At 55.1% G+C, this 15,529-nt stretch overlaps 1 long non-coding RNA gene across 1 annotated transcript in view; it reads left to right on the top strand.

The window, feature by feature from the left end:
* LOC141727740 (uncharacterized) overlaps positions 1–15,529 on the top strand; it is a 572,619-nt gene that overhangs the window by 431,649 nt on the left and 125,441 nt on the right. The gene's annotated exons all lie outside the window — the stretch shown is intronic.

Genomic DNA, 15,529 nt, shown 5'->3' on the forward strand with positions numbered 1-15,529 from the left:
TTGCCAGCCTCCCAGGCTGCCCTGCCCAGAGCTGCCCGGGCACAGGGAGCTGGGACACCCCATTGCTGTGCTCAGCCTGCACAGGAGGAGCCCAAGGGCTGGGCCTGGCCCTGCAGCAGGAACTGCCATTGCAGAGAGCCCCTCAGCAATGCCAGCAGCACCTGGGCAAGGCAAGGAGAGAGAGAGAGCCGGGCCTGAGGAAAAGCCTTTCCCTGGCCAGCCCTGCCAAGCCCCTGCCAGGCAGCAGCAGGGCAGTACAGTGGCCCTCAGGCCCTGGTCAGCAGGGAATGGGCACATGGCCGCAGAGATGCCCTTCATCTCTGGGGCTGCTCTGCCGGCCCAGGAGGCACTGAGGGCCCCGAGCCCCCGGGCTGAGGGCTGTGCTGGCTGCGAGGGGACACAAGAGCTGTGCTGCTGAGGGCAGTGTCAGCCCTGCAGGGCAGGCCCAGCAGGTGCCACATGTGCCCTGCAGCAGGGCTTCCCTCAGCACTGCCTCCCTCCCTCCCTGCCCACGGCTCTGCTGCTGGAGCTGTCCCAGCCCCAGCTGCTCCTGTGGCCCCGGGCTCCTTCCCTGCCAGAGCTGCCCGAGCCCAGCCCAGCCCCTGGGCCAGCCCTGCCCTTCAGCTGCTGGGCCCTGCAGGGATAAAAGAACAGCTTCCCCAGTCTGGGCACCATGGAAAGGTGATGCTGCATAGATCTGGAGGCTGGGCAGGTGCAGGCATTTGCTGAGGTGCCCAAGAATCCTCAGGGTGATGGTTTAAGAGCCTCAGCCCCTGCTCTACCCTGCACAGTTTATTCTCTATTGCCACCAAGCTGAGGCAGGCAAAAGTGGGAGCACAGATTCAGGAAAGCAGAGACCCAAGCAGGAAACTCCTGCCCTGAATCAGCTCATGACAAGTCCCCTCAGAAATGAGCTGGACATGAGCTGGAGCTCTGAGCAGCCCTGGCTGCAGCCCCAGCTTCAGCCCCTGCAGCCATCCCTGGCAGCAGGAGCTGTCCTGCCCTGTCCCTTTGATGGTGCCCAGGGCAGCCCCACTCTGCAGCGCATCCTCCTCCTCCTGTGCCACAGAGAACTCACCACGTAGAGGGCTGTGAAGATCTTTCCCCAAGTGAAGTCTCAGCTCAATGTCTTCCCAATCCGATTGCCTTCAGCCTGTCTGTGCCTGGCTCCTGTCCCCTCAGTGCCTGCAGGCAGAGCCCTCAGCCCTGCTGGACTGGGAGAGGAGCTGGCCCTGGGAAGAGCTGTTCCTTTAAAGCTCAGCAGCACAGACACAGGACAAGGACTTTAATGAGCCTCTTGGGGCTTTGGTGTTGTTTACATGAGACTCAGTCTCTGAGAGAGTGCCCAAAAAACTTGTCAAGAACTCAAAATTAAATTGAAACTCCAAATTTTCTTGAAGTTTTAATGGGTCCCATAGAGGGACATGACTGAGAAAGTGTCCCCAGGTTCCAGTTAGAGCAGAACATTGGAGGCAGTGATGACAGCTGGGGACAAAAAAGGCAAAGGTGTCTCTGGTGCTGAGCACACCTGGATGTGTTTGAGGAATGCAAAAGGCCAAGGCCTGAACCCCAGCCCCTGGCCAGGCAGATCCTGTCCCTCCCTCCTTGCTCAGGGCTCTTCCCGGGATGGGCACTGGCCTGTGGGGATGTGCAGTGCCAAGGGCAGGAGCATGGGGCGGCCCCTGCCAGGCTGCTGAGCAGGGACAAGGAGGCAATGAGGCCCCAGCCCTGCAAGGGTCACTTGTCCCCTCACGGCCTCAGGCCCAGGCCCAGCAGCCATGGCCAAAGGGCTGCCCAAGGTGGCTCTGGCAGGGCTGTCTTGCAGCTGCTGCCCATCCCTGTGCCCTGTGCAGCCCAGGCTGTCCCACGGTGTCCCTGCCCTGCGCCTCTGTCCCTGCAGGCTGTCGGCATCCTCCGGCTGCCCCACCTGGCTGGGCCCTTCCTTTGCTGACAGCTCTGCCTCCTGCCTGCCCTGCCTGCCCACATAAAGCCTGGGGCTGACCCAGGCTCCTTCAAGTGAATGTGTTGTGCCACAGCCCTGCTCTGGGAGGGAAATTCCTTTCTCTTTGTTCCTAATCTGAGCTTTCCAGCCAGACCTGTCGGTTCTTGCAGCTTTTGTCTGAAAGCAATCTTTGGATATTTGAGAAAGTTTTGGAGATGGAATTCCATTTCAGCCATGGGTGCCTGTACCAGAATGACAGTTCTTCTCCACAGGAAGGAAAGGGCAGAGCCCCAGTGTTTCAAAGGCTGATTAGAGGCAGCCCCGAGGAGGCCATGGCCAGCCAGTTCCTTTTGTCTTGGCTGCCTTTGTCTAGGAGCAATCCTTGGATGGACGGAATTTGGGAGGCCAAATCCCAGTTTTGTCCATGGGCACCTGGACAAGAAGGACAGTTCTTTTCCATAGGAAGGGAAGTACAGAGCCCCAGTGATACACAGGTAGGTGAGTGCTGGCCCTCAGGAAGGCAAGGGAACCTAGACAGTCTTGGCAGCTTTTTTCTGGGAGCTGTCCTTGGATATAAGGAATTTTGGAGGCAGATTCCCAATTTTGGTTTTGGACACCTAGACTTGAAAGATGCTTTATCCATGGAAAGAAAAGCACAGCCCCTCAGTGTTTTGAAGGCAGATGAGAGGTGGCCCCCAATACGCCCAGGCCATAATGAGCTATCTGTTCTGTCAGGTTACATGTGGGACAATCTTTGGACTTAATCAAATATGGAGGTAAAATCCCAGTTTCAGCAATGAACCCTTGGATAAAGAGAGTTCTTTCCCACAAAAAGGAAAGCATAGAACTCCAGGGCTAGATGAGAACAAACCCTCAACATGACAAGGTCAGCTGGACCAGTCAAGCCAAGCCAATCAGAATTTTTCCATTTTCTTGGATCCCTGGGGCCCTGCAGCATCACAATGTCCACTTGGTTCCATGAGACCCTGTAGTATCACAATAGATCTTTGTTTCCATAAGGGCCAGCAATACCACAATGGTCTCCTTCGCTGTTCAGTGGCTGAATGGCCCCTTGCTTCCATGAGGCCTTGCAGTGTCAAAATGCTTTCCTTGGTTTCATGGAACAGCGCAATGGCACAATGGCCCCTTGGTTCTTTAGGGCTACCCAGGATCACAGTGGACCCTTGGTTCCTCAGAGTGTGGCTGTGTCACACTGGCTCCTTGCTGCCATGAGGCTCTGCAGTGTCACAAAGAGCTCTTTGGTTCCACAAGGCTCTGCAGAGCCCATAGACTCAACAAGGCCTCAAAGTGCCATAATGGTCTCCAGGATTTCATGAGGCCCCACAGTGTCACCAGGGCACCTTGGCTCCATGAAGCCCTGAAGTACGGAATGGCCCATTGATTCCATTGGGCTCCTCACTGTTACATGAGTTCCTAGTTCCACGAGCCCTGTAGTGTTACAATGGTTTCCTTGGTTTCACAGAGTCAGAATGTCCCCATGGTGTCATGGAGCCCCACTACGATCCCCTTGATTCCATTATGTCCTGCTGTGCTACAATGAGCCCTTGGTTAAATGAGGCTCTGCAGTGTCACAATGGCCGCCCTTGGTTCCAGTGAGTCCTGAAGTGTCATAATGGTCTCCATGGTTCCATGAGGCCCCAGAAAGTCACAATGGACTTTTGACTCCATAAGTTTCTATGCTGTAAACAGCAGTCTCCTTGGTTCCACAGTGTCATAATGGTCTCCATGTTTCCATGAGGCCCCAGAAAGTCACAATGGACTTTTGACTCCATAAGTTTCTATGCTGTAAACAGCAGTCTCCTTGGTTCCACAGTGTCATAATGGATCCTTTTTTCCATGAGGTGCCTGGCCTCCCAAAGCCTCTCAGAGACCTTCTGCCCCCAAGGTCCCCAACCGCCCTTCATGGCCCCTCAGAGAACCTCATGGCCCCTAAAAACTCTTCCTGGCCCCTCAGGACCCCTCACAATTCCATCACAGCCCCTCACAGCCCCTTATGGCCCCTCACAGCCCCAGGCCTGGGGCTCCTCCCAAAGGAGAAGGGGTCGGGCCCTGCTTGTTCTCCATTAATTTCAGTCCCTTCACAGTGACAAGTAAAGAAAGGCTGAAATGGAGCCTTTCCCTAGCGTTTCCCTCGGGGTTAACTGCGGGCTGAAGCTCTGTGCTGGCGCTGGCCCGAGCGCCACCATCCCTGCAGCCGCCAGGCCTTTGCTGTCCCCCCCATGTCCGTTCCCTGTCCCCGAGTCCCGCCCGGCTCTGGCAGCAGCAGCAGCCGCAGCGCAGGGGGCACCGGCCCGGCCCAGCCGGGGCTCCCAGCCAGGAGCAGCAGCAGTACCGGCCCTTTCCCACCTGCTCCTGCCTCGGCTCCCAAGGGCTTTTTCCAGCTCAGTTCTGGAGCAGAGCAGCAATCACCCACACACAGCCCTGACTGCTCAGGGCCCACCTGTGCTGCCCCGAGCCAGCCCTCAGAGGAAGAAAGGATCGGGTTCCAGCACTGTTTTCAGCACTGTTTTACTCACCCTGAGGTGACAGCAGGAGGCTGCTGGTGCCTTTGCCTTGTGAATTGGAGATCCTGGCTGCTCTTGCCACTCTTCTGCTTGCCACTTGAAATTTATCTGTAAAACTGCAATTGCCTTTTTTGATCAGCACTACCCTGAGCACTTTCATGATGGTGAATGTGGGAATCTTTAAAATCAGAGGGTTTTGGGAAACCTGCAAAAGGCAGGCCTCAAAAACAGCAGAACTGTGATTAGAGCTAAGCGGTAGCCATAAGATTTGTTAGCAGAAAAGTTATATTAGAAGTAGAAAGTAAGGACAAATAGAACAATGGTTGGTGTATTAACGCTTGTCTAGAATAAATCTCTAAGCCACAGAGATATTAGGAAGTTCTAAGCTTAATAATGGAGATGTGTGCATTGTGTTTAAAGGCTCACAAGCAAATATTGTATACAAAACAAGCAACCATTGTTTTAACCAAAAGAACCTGTGCTTAAAGTGGTTGGATAGAACTACTGTCAATATACTTTTTGTGATTGGTCAAAAAACTTTTCAACCAAGTTGTAACATTAAGTTCTTTGTCTGCTGCCGAGGACACGAGGTGCTGGCATCTTCCCATTGTCATAACCATGCAATGAGACTGATGCTGGAAAATAAACAGCTTGAGACACGTTCCTCAGCAGTCTTGTCCTGTTGGTGATTTGTACATAGCCCCTGGATGGCCATAGGTGAACTCAGGCTTTTGGTCACAGGCATCAGGATTAGCAGATCTTGAAATGCTCTCAAGTGCCTGAGCACAAAGTCAAGGAGAATTAAAGCAGCCACACAGGCCACATTTGCAGTGCTCAAACACAGCCCTGTTGCTGCTGCTGCTGAAAAAGAATCAACTGACAGACGCCATCACAGAAATTGCCTCTTGAGAGTCAAATCAAATGAAAAAATCCACCAGGAGAAAGAGAACGCAGAACCTCTTGACTCCCTCCATTGTTTCTTCCAAGCAGCAGCAGCAAATGGAGATGCCCAGAGGTATTTCCAGCTGCTGCTGATCCCAGCTGGAGCCCAGCCTGCTGGCCAGGCCCAGCGGGAAGCTGAGCCCAGCCTGGGGAGCTCCTGCAGTGTCGGGAGCTCAGCGCACGCGGGGCCAGGCCCAGAGCCCCGGGCATGGCCACCCATTGGGGGCAGCGGCGCAGACGGAATGTCCTGCGGGCCAAACCTCCTGCTCCTGCCACACAGCGCCAGCGCTCTCTCCCTCATCCTCCTCTCCCAGCATGGCACAAATTCCAGCTTGGAGGAGGCTGCCCCAGAGAGGGCTCAGGCTCCTGCTTCAGCCTCAGTGTCCTGCAGAGGAATGGGGCATCTTTCAGCCACTTCCACAAGCTCAGGTCTCTCATTTCATGGGGAATCTGGGATGAAAATAGACTTGTTAGGAAGGACAAAAGCAGAGGGAATGGACTGGAAATTATTAGGAAAATTGACCATTCTTACAGGCAAAGATCACCAACTCATTCCCTGCATTTCTCCTTTTCAGATTGTTTCAGACATCTCCTGAGAGGTCCAGCTTGTTCTGGTGCCCTTCATGAACTGACTGTACTCTTGATTTATATCAGTGCATGAGATGTAGAAGCATCTGAACTGAACACTGAAACAAACTCCCTCTGTCAGCCCATTTTCATCTTCTACATCACTTTCAAGATGTCCATGGGGATGTTGGAATGATTATCCCACAGCTCTCCATTTCTGGCTGTAGGCTCTGGAGAGTCTCTGCATTCAGTCAGGCTTACATTCCCTAACAATTCCTGGTAGCCCATCATGGTTTCTTAGGGTAGAACAGTAACAATGAAAACCTCACCAATGGCACAACTGCCCAGCTCACAATGAAAAGAAAGAATAAGTTGTCAAGTTCTTCAAACAGTTGTCCTGCCTTGCTGCAAGAGTCGTGCTGCATGCAAGGTGTGGAAAGCCAAGAGAAGCTGCAGTTGGTGGCACATCTTGTGACAAAAGCTGCACCTCGCTCTCCAGGAAAGGTTCTTTGAAAGAGCAAACAGGACTGTGGAGAAGATTCTGGAAGAACTGAAACAGTTTTTAGGAAATGAAATGAAAACAGAAAGAAACAAACCAAGAGTTTTTAGTCTATTTATTTTTATGTTCCCCTTTGAACTGCTTCTCCATCCCATGAATTCCAAATGGATCTCACCTCAAAGATCCATGACCTGGCATGTTTTAGACACTGTAAAATACCATGAGCTATACACAGTTTGCCTTTCCCTGCTTTTTTGTTTTATGGAAAGCAATACTGTTCAGGTAAATGCAGTACTTGGGACAGGTACAAACTCTGAATTCAGGGAAGGGGCTCCAATACTGTTTGACCCTCATCACGGACAATGCACAGCAGTGACCGAGGGGATTCCTGTACCACTGCCCAGAGTCCAGACTTTGGGTCTTGGCTGAACACGCCAAATTTATCATGTTTGGACAGGCTCAGAGACTGCCCCCCGCGAGTGCAGGCTCGGCGCGGGAGCGAGCGGGGCAACGGACAAATGGAAACGGGGACAAACGGCCCAGGTGCTTCAGTTGCAGCGGCAGCGGCAACAGCACCGGTAGCAGCGGCAGCGAAAGCAGCAAAAACAGCGAAAGAAGCGCCTTTGTCGACTCCCTCTCGCCTCTCCTCTCCTCTCCTCTCCCTCTCCCGCAGTCCCGCACCCTCTCCCGCTCTCCCTTTCCCGGTGTCCCCTCCTCTCCCAGTCTCTCTCTCCCCATGCCCGGCCGGGCCATGCCCCCGGCCCACCCCCGGCCTCGGGCGGAGCTGCCCCCTGCCTGGCCCTGGGCGTCCCGCCGCGGTCTCGCCTCCGCCCGGCTCTGGCCCTACTGGCGGTGGCGCTGCCAGGCGGGCATCAGTGCCTGGGGCTGGGGTGGCATCGCCTCCCTTTTGCTCCGCCTGGCCTGAGCCCGGCCCCGGCCCCGACCCCGGCCCCGGCTCCTCCCGGGGCCCGCGGAGGGCACACGCGGCGGGGCCGCTCCCACCGCTTCCACTGAGGCTTGCCCGGCCCCAGCCTCACATCTCGGCAGCGCGGCTGCCGGCCCCGAGCCGCCGCTGTCCCGTTCCCAGGAGCGAACGCCTGGGCATGGCCGGCCCAGGCTGCTTGAGGGGCGCTCGGGGGCCGTTGCTGGCCCCGGGCCGAGCGCTGACAGCCGAGTCCCACCCGCAGGGAAGGCACAGCAGGGCTTGAAGGAGCAGGACAGGCTGGGCTGGCTACTGGGGAGCGCCAGCTTTGGCAGAGTCTTCGTGGCCACGCGGCTCTCGGACGGCGCCCCGGTGAGCGGAGGGGCCAGCGGCGGGCATCGGAGGAGGGGACGGACAAGGAGGAGAAGGAGGAGGAGGAGGGCGGAAGATGGGGCTGGGCAGGGCAGGCGGCGAGCTGAGCCCGCCGCTGCCCTTGGCTTGTAGGTGGCCATCAAAAGGGTGCCACGGAACCGCGTCCGGCACTGGGGCGAGCTGGTGAGTGAGCGGGGCCAGCAGCCGGGGCTGCCGGCCGGGGATGAACCGAGGCCTGGCAGGGTGGGAGCCGCCAGGACGCCCCGAGGGAGAGCGGGCGTGGGGCCAGCGCAGGGCGCAGAGCATCCCGGGCTCGCTGAGGGCTTCCCGAGCCCCGGCACGGCATCGGCCCCACTGACGGCATCGTGCTCCTCCCGCTGCCCGACGGCACCAGCGCACCCCTGGAGATCGTGCTGCTGGCCAAGGTGTCCACTGGCTTCCCCGGTGTGGTCCAGCTGCTGGAGTGGCTCGAGCTCCCCAAGGACATCTTGATGGTGCTGGAGTGGCCAGAGCGGTGTCAGGACCTGCAGCATTTCATTCGGACACGGCGGTTCCTGTGCGAGGAGGTGGCACGGGAGCTGTTCCGCCAGGTGCTGGAGGCCGTGTGGCACTGCACCAGCTGCGGGGTCCTGCACAGGGACATCAAACTAGGGAACATCCTGGTTGACCTGGACACCAGGCAGGCCAAACTGATTGACTTTGGCTGTGGCACCTACCTGCAAGACACAGCCTACACTCACTTTGTAGGTGAGCCCATGCAGGCGGTTGGTCCGTGTCCCAGCATCCCATGGCCCAACATCTCACAGCCCAAGCTGGGTGTGGCAGCAGGGATTCTCCCTTTTTTAGCTGCCTTCATGGCACTGAGATTTCAGCTGAGTTTCTTTTGAGCAGGGCTGAGTGGGGAGCCAGCTTCCAGCTGTGGTGGCAGCCTTAGCCCACCACTCTGCCCAGAACTGGGGCTGGGGCTGGGACAGCCAGCCCAATAAAAACACCCGTGAGTGGGGGTAGCAGAGAGGGGGGGGCAGAATCTGTGCCCCAGCCAGCTTGGTGTGCAGGTGAGAAAGGGCTTGGACTGCTCCACTCACCTGGTTTGTCTTGGGTTCATAATGTTTTTTGGGGCAATGCAGGCAGAGACGATGAGGGCATGGTTTTTCCCAGACCTGAGTGGGTTCTTCATTGTCATGGTCGGGCCTTGCCATGGTTTCCACTGCCCTCTTCCATCACCAGTGGCTTCTTTCCCAACCCCAATCCTGTACACAAGTCCCAGGTGCTGGTGAGAGGTCAGTGGTCACCCTGTGTGCCCCTGATGCAGCCCCCGCGGGCCCACGGATGCTGGGGCCAGGCTCTGGGAGCAGCAGCATCCCCCTGATGAACTCCATCTGTATTCCATAGGAACACTGTCCTACAGCCCCCCGGAATGGAACGACTTTGGCTGGTACCATGGCAAGCCAGCTACCATCTGGTCCCTGAGCATCCTGCTGCACCAGATGGTCTGCGGGGAGCACCCTTTCAGGAGGGGCCAGAACATCAGCTGGGACCATCAGCTCCCTCTGCCACAAGGGCCCTCTCAAGGTGGATCCTCATCTCTGGGCACGGGGGGAATCCCAGTGCTGGGAGCCAGCAGCGGGCTCATGAGCATCCTGCACTGGCAGCTGCTGAGGAGGTGGCACATGTCCTGCTCTCCTCCAAAACAGGGAATTGATGGGAGAGTTTAGACCCAGCTCTGAGCACATCCAGCATGGCCTGGGCATGGGAATGTTGGGGCAAAGCCAACAGGTGCCTTCTCCAACTGCCTGGCGGTTTCTGGTTTCTCTGCCCAGAGTGCCAAGATCTGATCAGGCGGTATTTATCCATGCTGGACTTGGAAAGGCCCTCATTAGAAGAGCTGCTCTGTCATCCTTGGATGCAGAATATTCATGTGCCCTAGAAGAAGGGAGAGAGCCACAGGCACACTGTGATGCAAGGCCCTGGTAAGTTACAGCTGCACACATGCCTTGGCGATGAGAAGCAAAGGAACCCAGACTGTTTGTCCTGCCTGTGTCACTTCCCAGGGCTCATCAGATGGGAACACGCAGCCCTTGTGCTGGAGCTGAGCTGCTCTGCCCAGCACTGGTGGCCACCATCTGAGCTGGTTTTGCTTGTCCTGGTTCCATGACAGCTGGGGCCCTGAGCAGAACCCTGAGAGCCTGGTCTGCCCCCAGGGAAGGAGAAGGAGCCCCTGAAGAAGATGTACCAGGTGGGGATGCTGCTGCTGGGGACAGTGAGGACGACATCAAGGATGACAACCTCTTCCTGGACCTGGCCACTGGCCAGCTGAAGATGATGGACTTGGATTGTGGCACCTTCTTCAAAGCCAGGCTCCACAGCAAATTTTTAGATGAGTCCACACACAGGGGGATGCTCCCGGATTTGGGCATTGCACAGCCTGGCCGGGAACCAAAGGTTCCCCCTTTGCTGGAGAGGATGCTGCTGATCCTTCAGTCACTGCCCAGTCGCTCTGTGGGCAGCACAAAGGCTTCAGCAGAACCACCAAAGGCCAGGGGGCTTCTGGCCATTTTCCCTGCAACTCTGCATGCCTGGGCAGCTGGCTGAGTACAAGCAACCTTTTCCCCCTCTCCCCTATGCCTTACAGACCCTGTGCAGAAAAAGAAAGATTCTGGGACTCTGTGTATTGTAAGATATTCTATTCTATTCTACTCTAAGATATTCTATACTCAACAAAAAGGAAAATACAAACAGAAAAATCTTGAAGAACAAAAAGAAAATCCCTGCTGGCTCAAAAGGCCCCAGCAGACAGAGTCTTGCAGATCATCTCTCTGCAGAGCTCCAGCAGCACAGCAAGGCAGTGCTGCACAGACAAGGCCGTTTCCTCCATGCACTGCGGAATCGATCTCGCAGCTTACGCCATGGGGAGTAGGGAGCTCTCTGTACAGCTCGGAGAACTAAACAAAATTCAACTGCAGCATCTCTGATTGCAGGACTGCTGTCATACGCCATTTCTTCAAGTGTTGCAAGAGAGAGGAACAGAGGCAAGGTCAGATCCTGCATGTGCAGGGAGCCGAGGAGAGCTCCCTGCCAGAGCCATCCCGGCCGTCTCTTGCCATGGCCCACAGGGAGCAGGGAGCAAGGGGATCAGCCTGAAGCTGCTGGCCACGAATGCCACACATTGCCCTGAAATCTCCGTGTGCTCTGCCCACGGGAGCAGATCCCTCCGCAGCCGGGGCAGGGCTCGCATCTCCTCCCGTCAGCCCCCGCTGCCAGCCCGCTGCCCTCACTCACCAGTGCAGATCAGCTGCAGCTCTTGCTGCTGCCCCCTCATGTGCCGCCCAGCCATGCCTGTGAACACAGAGCCTGTCACGGCCCCAGCAGCACAGCTCCCTGCCAGCGGCGCTGCCGGCGCTGTGGCCACACGGGCTGCCGGCCCAGCAGGGCTCAGCCCGGCCCTTGCCGCACGCTGCCGCCCCAGGGCACGGCTGCCAGAGGGCGGCAGCAGTGTCATGGTTTGAGCCTGCCACAGAGCCCAGTGCCCCCATGAAAATGCCCTCACCCTGGTGTCTGCTGTGAGATGTGACCAGGAATAAGCAAAACAGGCTCCAGCTTAAACATAAAGAAAACTTTATTACCTAATCTACAGGAAAAGAGGAAAAACTATAAGGAAAAGAAAAAAAAATTGAAAACCTTACAAAAAACACTTTCCTCCTCCCCACCACCCGAATTTCCCAATCACATACATTCTCCCAAATCACCAACTGCCCAGCGTGGCACCACCCTTTAGTATACTCAAACTTCAGTTCATGAAGAGGAGAGGAGTCCTTCTTGTTCCATAGGCTTCCCCTGGAAACACACTGAAACCTCGTGTGCTTCCAGTGTCACTCGGCACCGCCCGGAAAAGTCCTTTTGCCACTTGTGACATCTTCCTTCCATGCTCAGTGCTCTCACCACTGGGCATGGACCAGAGCTGCTTTTAGGGTTGTCTTTTAAGGATGCCTTGTCTCACTCCAAAAAGGCACAGTCTCTGCTTTGGGACATCTGTCCCCCCCATATTTTTCCAACCCGCTGGGGCCGAGGGGTCCCCACGATGAACCCTCCTGGTTCTGAGGCAATGCCTCCCCGTAAGTGCAGTCTCTGTGTCACAGGAATAAAGATGAGTCCATGGCCACAAGAAAAGTCCAGCCAGAAGGCCACTCCAATCACCTCTCCCCACTCAGGAAGTCTTCTCCACATCCCGCGGGCCTAGTTCTTCGTTAACTCATTTCCTATCATTCTTGTTATTTAGCTCCGAGGAGGATCAGCATTTTTGCAAGGTCCCAATCATGAAAGAAAAGGGGTTAAAAATTTCAGTCTCTGTCTGTCCCAGAGCTCCAGCACTCCCACACTCGCTGCTGCTCCAACCGGCACCTCCCTGCTGCATTCCTCCCCGCTTTTCCTCCTGGGCCAGTCGCTATCAAATTCAGACGCCGGCTCTCTCTCTCTCTCTCTCCTGGGGGGGATGGCTGCCCGATGGCTGTCTCTTGGAGCTCCTCCACCCTTCCATCCTCAAGGGCCTCCTCACCCCCCATCTCTGTCCAGGCCCAGGCCTACCACATGGCTGCCCCTCCCCCGCCCAGCAGCAGCAGCTGGACGAGGGAGGGCGATCTGACCTCTTTCCCTCGAAATCCCAAGAGAGCCTCCCAGGGCGGAAGCTCTGGTTTTTAACCGCTGTGTGTTCTCGGAGGTGTCTCCAAACCCCACTGGCCACACCAGGTGCCAATATCAAAATCCGAGCACCCACTGGTTTGACCACAGCATCCCAGAATTCCCACTTCTTCCTGGTCAAGCCAGCAAATTCCCTGACACCCCTGGACTTCAACTTCTCCTTTTTGCTCAGTCTCATAGACCCTCAGCTCCCTTTCCCTCCTGGGGCAATTCTTTCTGATATGCCCACTCTCTTTACAGTAAAATCAAACTGGTCCTGTGTTCCCTTATTTCCTAAATTCTCCTTTTTGTGCCCAGTCCCAAGGAGGTGCATCCCCCCTCCATCTATCTTCCCGCACTTGGAATCCCCCTCCCTTACCTGGGTAGTTCTTTATGTGCTGATTTCCTTCCCTAATGGCAGTTACCATTACCCTGGCTTTTGCCTTGGCCTTCTCTTAGTCCCTCTTTACATACTCCTTCTGTGCTTCTCTTAAAAGATCCTCTAATCTCCTTTCTTGCCAACCATCGAGCTTTTCTAACTTTCTCCATATATTTGGCCAGGCATGAGTGACAAAATTTATCTTTAGTAAAATCTGTCCGGCCACTGTATCAGGGTCTGAATACTGTCTCATATTTTTCCTCAAACTTTCTAACCACTCTGTTGGGATTTCTTCCCTCTTTTTCTGCTCATCGAAAGCCTTACGGGCATTTTGATTGCATGAAGCTGTCTCTTTGATACCACTTGTAATCAGTGTTCTATATTCCTCCATGTCTTTCTTCCCCCCAGTGCTGTTGTAGTCCCAGGTGGGGTGCACTGTGGGCATTTTCAGATCCCCAGGAGGTCCTTTCACACTTGGATCATCTTTGTGACATCTTTCCTCTGATGTGAACAGTCTTTCCTCTGATGTGAACAACAAAACCATTACTGATTGCATCTCCTCACATGTATAAATACTGGGCCCCAGAAACTGGTCCACTAATCAACTGTTCCACTAATCTAGTAATCCTTTCAATTATTTCTTGAACATTCTCACGTCAGAAGAACTGAGAGGCACAGTTACAAATCTAATTCCTCCCTGCACCCCACACAGGGGCATTCCCCTCAGGGGATATAATCCTGCTTCTTGGTTTCCATCCCATGATCTGCTTTTCTCTCCTTGTGCCACCCTGTTTCTGGTGTTTGGACAAGGCCCATCGGGGGTAGGGGAGGTGCATCTGGGGCTATTGGAGGTGGAGGGGGTAAGTGTTCTAATGGGTCCCATTCTTTATTTTCTGGTACCTTAAACATGCTCAACTTTGAGGGTGAAGTCTCCCTCCCACAGCAGGCAGCATAGTCAGTCTCTTCCTGATTGAATGGTTTCTTAGCTCTTACATGGATTTTTAATGCCTGACACATCCACCCTTCATCTGACCCATATCTTGGCCAGTATACATGATTGCTCCTAATTTCCCTTCTGGTCCATTCTACCATGCACTAGTGAATCATTTTGAGCTCATCCTTATTTCTGGTATTTGGGTCATATTTCCACCGGGCTAGTTTCCTTCCCAGTGGGCCACCTGGGGATATACCTGTTGGTACCTTTTCAATTTCTACTCCTCCCCTTGGGGATCCCCTGTTTGCCCATAGTCCCATCCTGACCGGCTGATCACAGGCCCTCCTCTGACAGAGCCCACCTTTCCAATCACAGGCCCTCCAGAAGAGCCTGGCTCTCTCAGAAGGGAAAAGGAAAGGGGGACTGGGAAAAAAAAGAAACATGGAAAGAGAAGGAAAGCGAAGAGAGAGAAAAAAACACCAAAAAACTGTACTTCTCTTTTGACAAGTAAAAATAGAAAAACCTCACAATCTAAGGGCTTCTGTATCACCAGATTGGTCCCTGCGATTCCTCTCCTCCTTGGTTCAATGCTCTGGTCCCACGGTTGCACTCTGCTCCCTCTCTCGCCTGCCACATCTCAGCGGTGGCCTGCCCCTGGTCCAATTTGCCTTGGCAGCTGCAGTCCCACCCCTGGCCCAACCTGGCTCGGCTTTGGCAGCTCTGCAGGCCCCAATTTGACTCAGCAGCTTCCATCCCTCTTCTGACCCAACTTGGTTCAGCTTCAGTGGCACTGCCCACCCCAATTCAACTCGGAGGCTCAGCCCGCCCCAGTTCGACTCAGCAGCTGCAGTCCTGCCCCTGGCCTGACTCAGCTCAGCCTCAGTGGCTCTGCCTGCCCTGATTTGGTTCGGCTCAGCAGCTGGCACAGCCTAATCCCCTTGGTTCGGTAGCTCCGCCCTGACGTGACTTGGCTTGGCCGGACTGCCCCGACCCCCTTGGCTCAGCAGCACACAAACTGCTGCGCCGGCTCCTGGGTGACCCCCTGCAGCAAACCCCTCGGCGTTCACCCCGCTTCCAGCCTGGCTTTGGCTGGCCCTGGAAATTACAGTGCTGGCTGCGCCCCAGAGGCTGTCCCCGCTCTGAGCACTCCGTGAGCCGCCGCACCATGTGGAGCTCACCGGCTCCCTTGGTGTGCGCTGGATGGGAATCCCACTGTGGGTCCCCAGTGGGTGAACCCAGTTCCCAAGTCCCCACAAACCCTTCAATCCTACGTGTCCTGCCAGCTATGGGGTCCTTGTCTATGGGATCCTCGCTTTCCTCTCTCCCCACGTGTCCTGCTGTTCCTTTTCCTTTCGGCCATCCAATATCCTGACGCTTCAAGGGACCAGGATGGATCCAGTATATTACTAATGTGAAGCTCACATTCATACACTGGAATTACAGAGTCACAATCTGGCCAAAAATAGTTATGTGGATGCTCACCCCACTTCCCCTCTTTTCTTTATCCCAAAGTCTCCTGGTTTCTTTTGGCTTCCAACCTGCAACCATTGGTGGAAACGGGAGAGTCCAATAGACTCCGCCCAATGCGTTGAAGGGGGTGCCCCTTTTGAAAATTCCTAAGGCCACCAGCTATATTTCCTGGATGAGTCCTCACTTGTGAGAAGTGATACTAACTTCCAAAAATTTAAAAGGATTACTAAAAGGATTACTAAAACCTTATCAAAAAGTACAAGACTGAACACAGAAAATATTTCGGCACTGGGAGCAAAGAAA

The sequence above is a fragment of the Zonotrichia albicollis genome, unplaced genomic scaffold, assembly GCF_047830755.1.
Source record: "Zonotrichia albicollis isolate bZonAlb1 unplaced genomic scaffold, bZonAlb1.hap1 Scaffold_254, whole genome shotgun sequence".
NCBI lineage: Eukaryota > Metazoa > Chordata > Aves > Passeriformes > Passerellidae > Zonotrichia > Zonotrichia albicollis.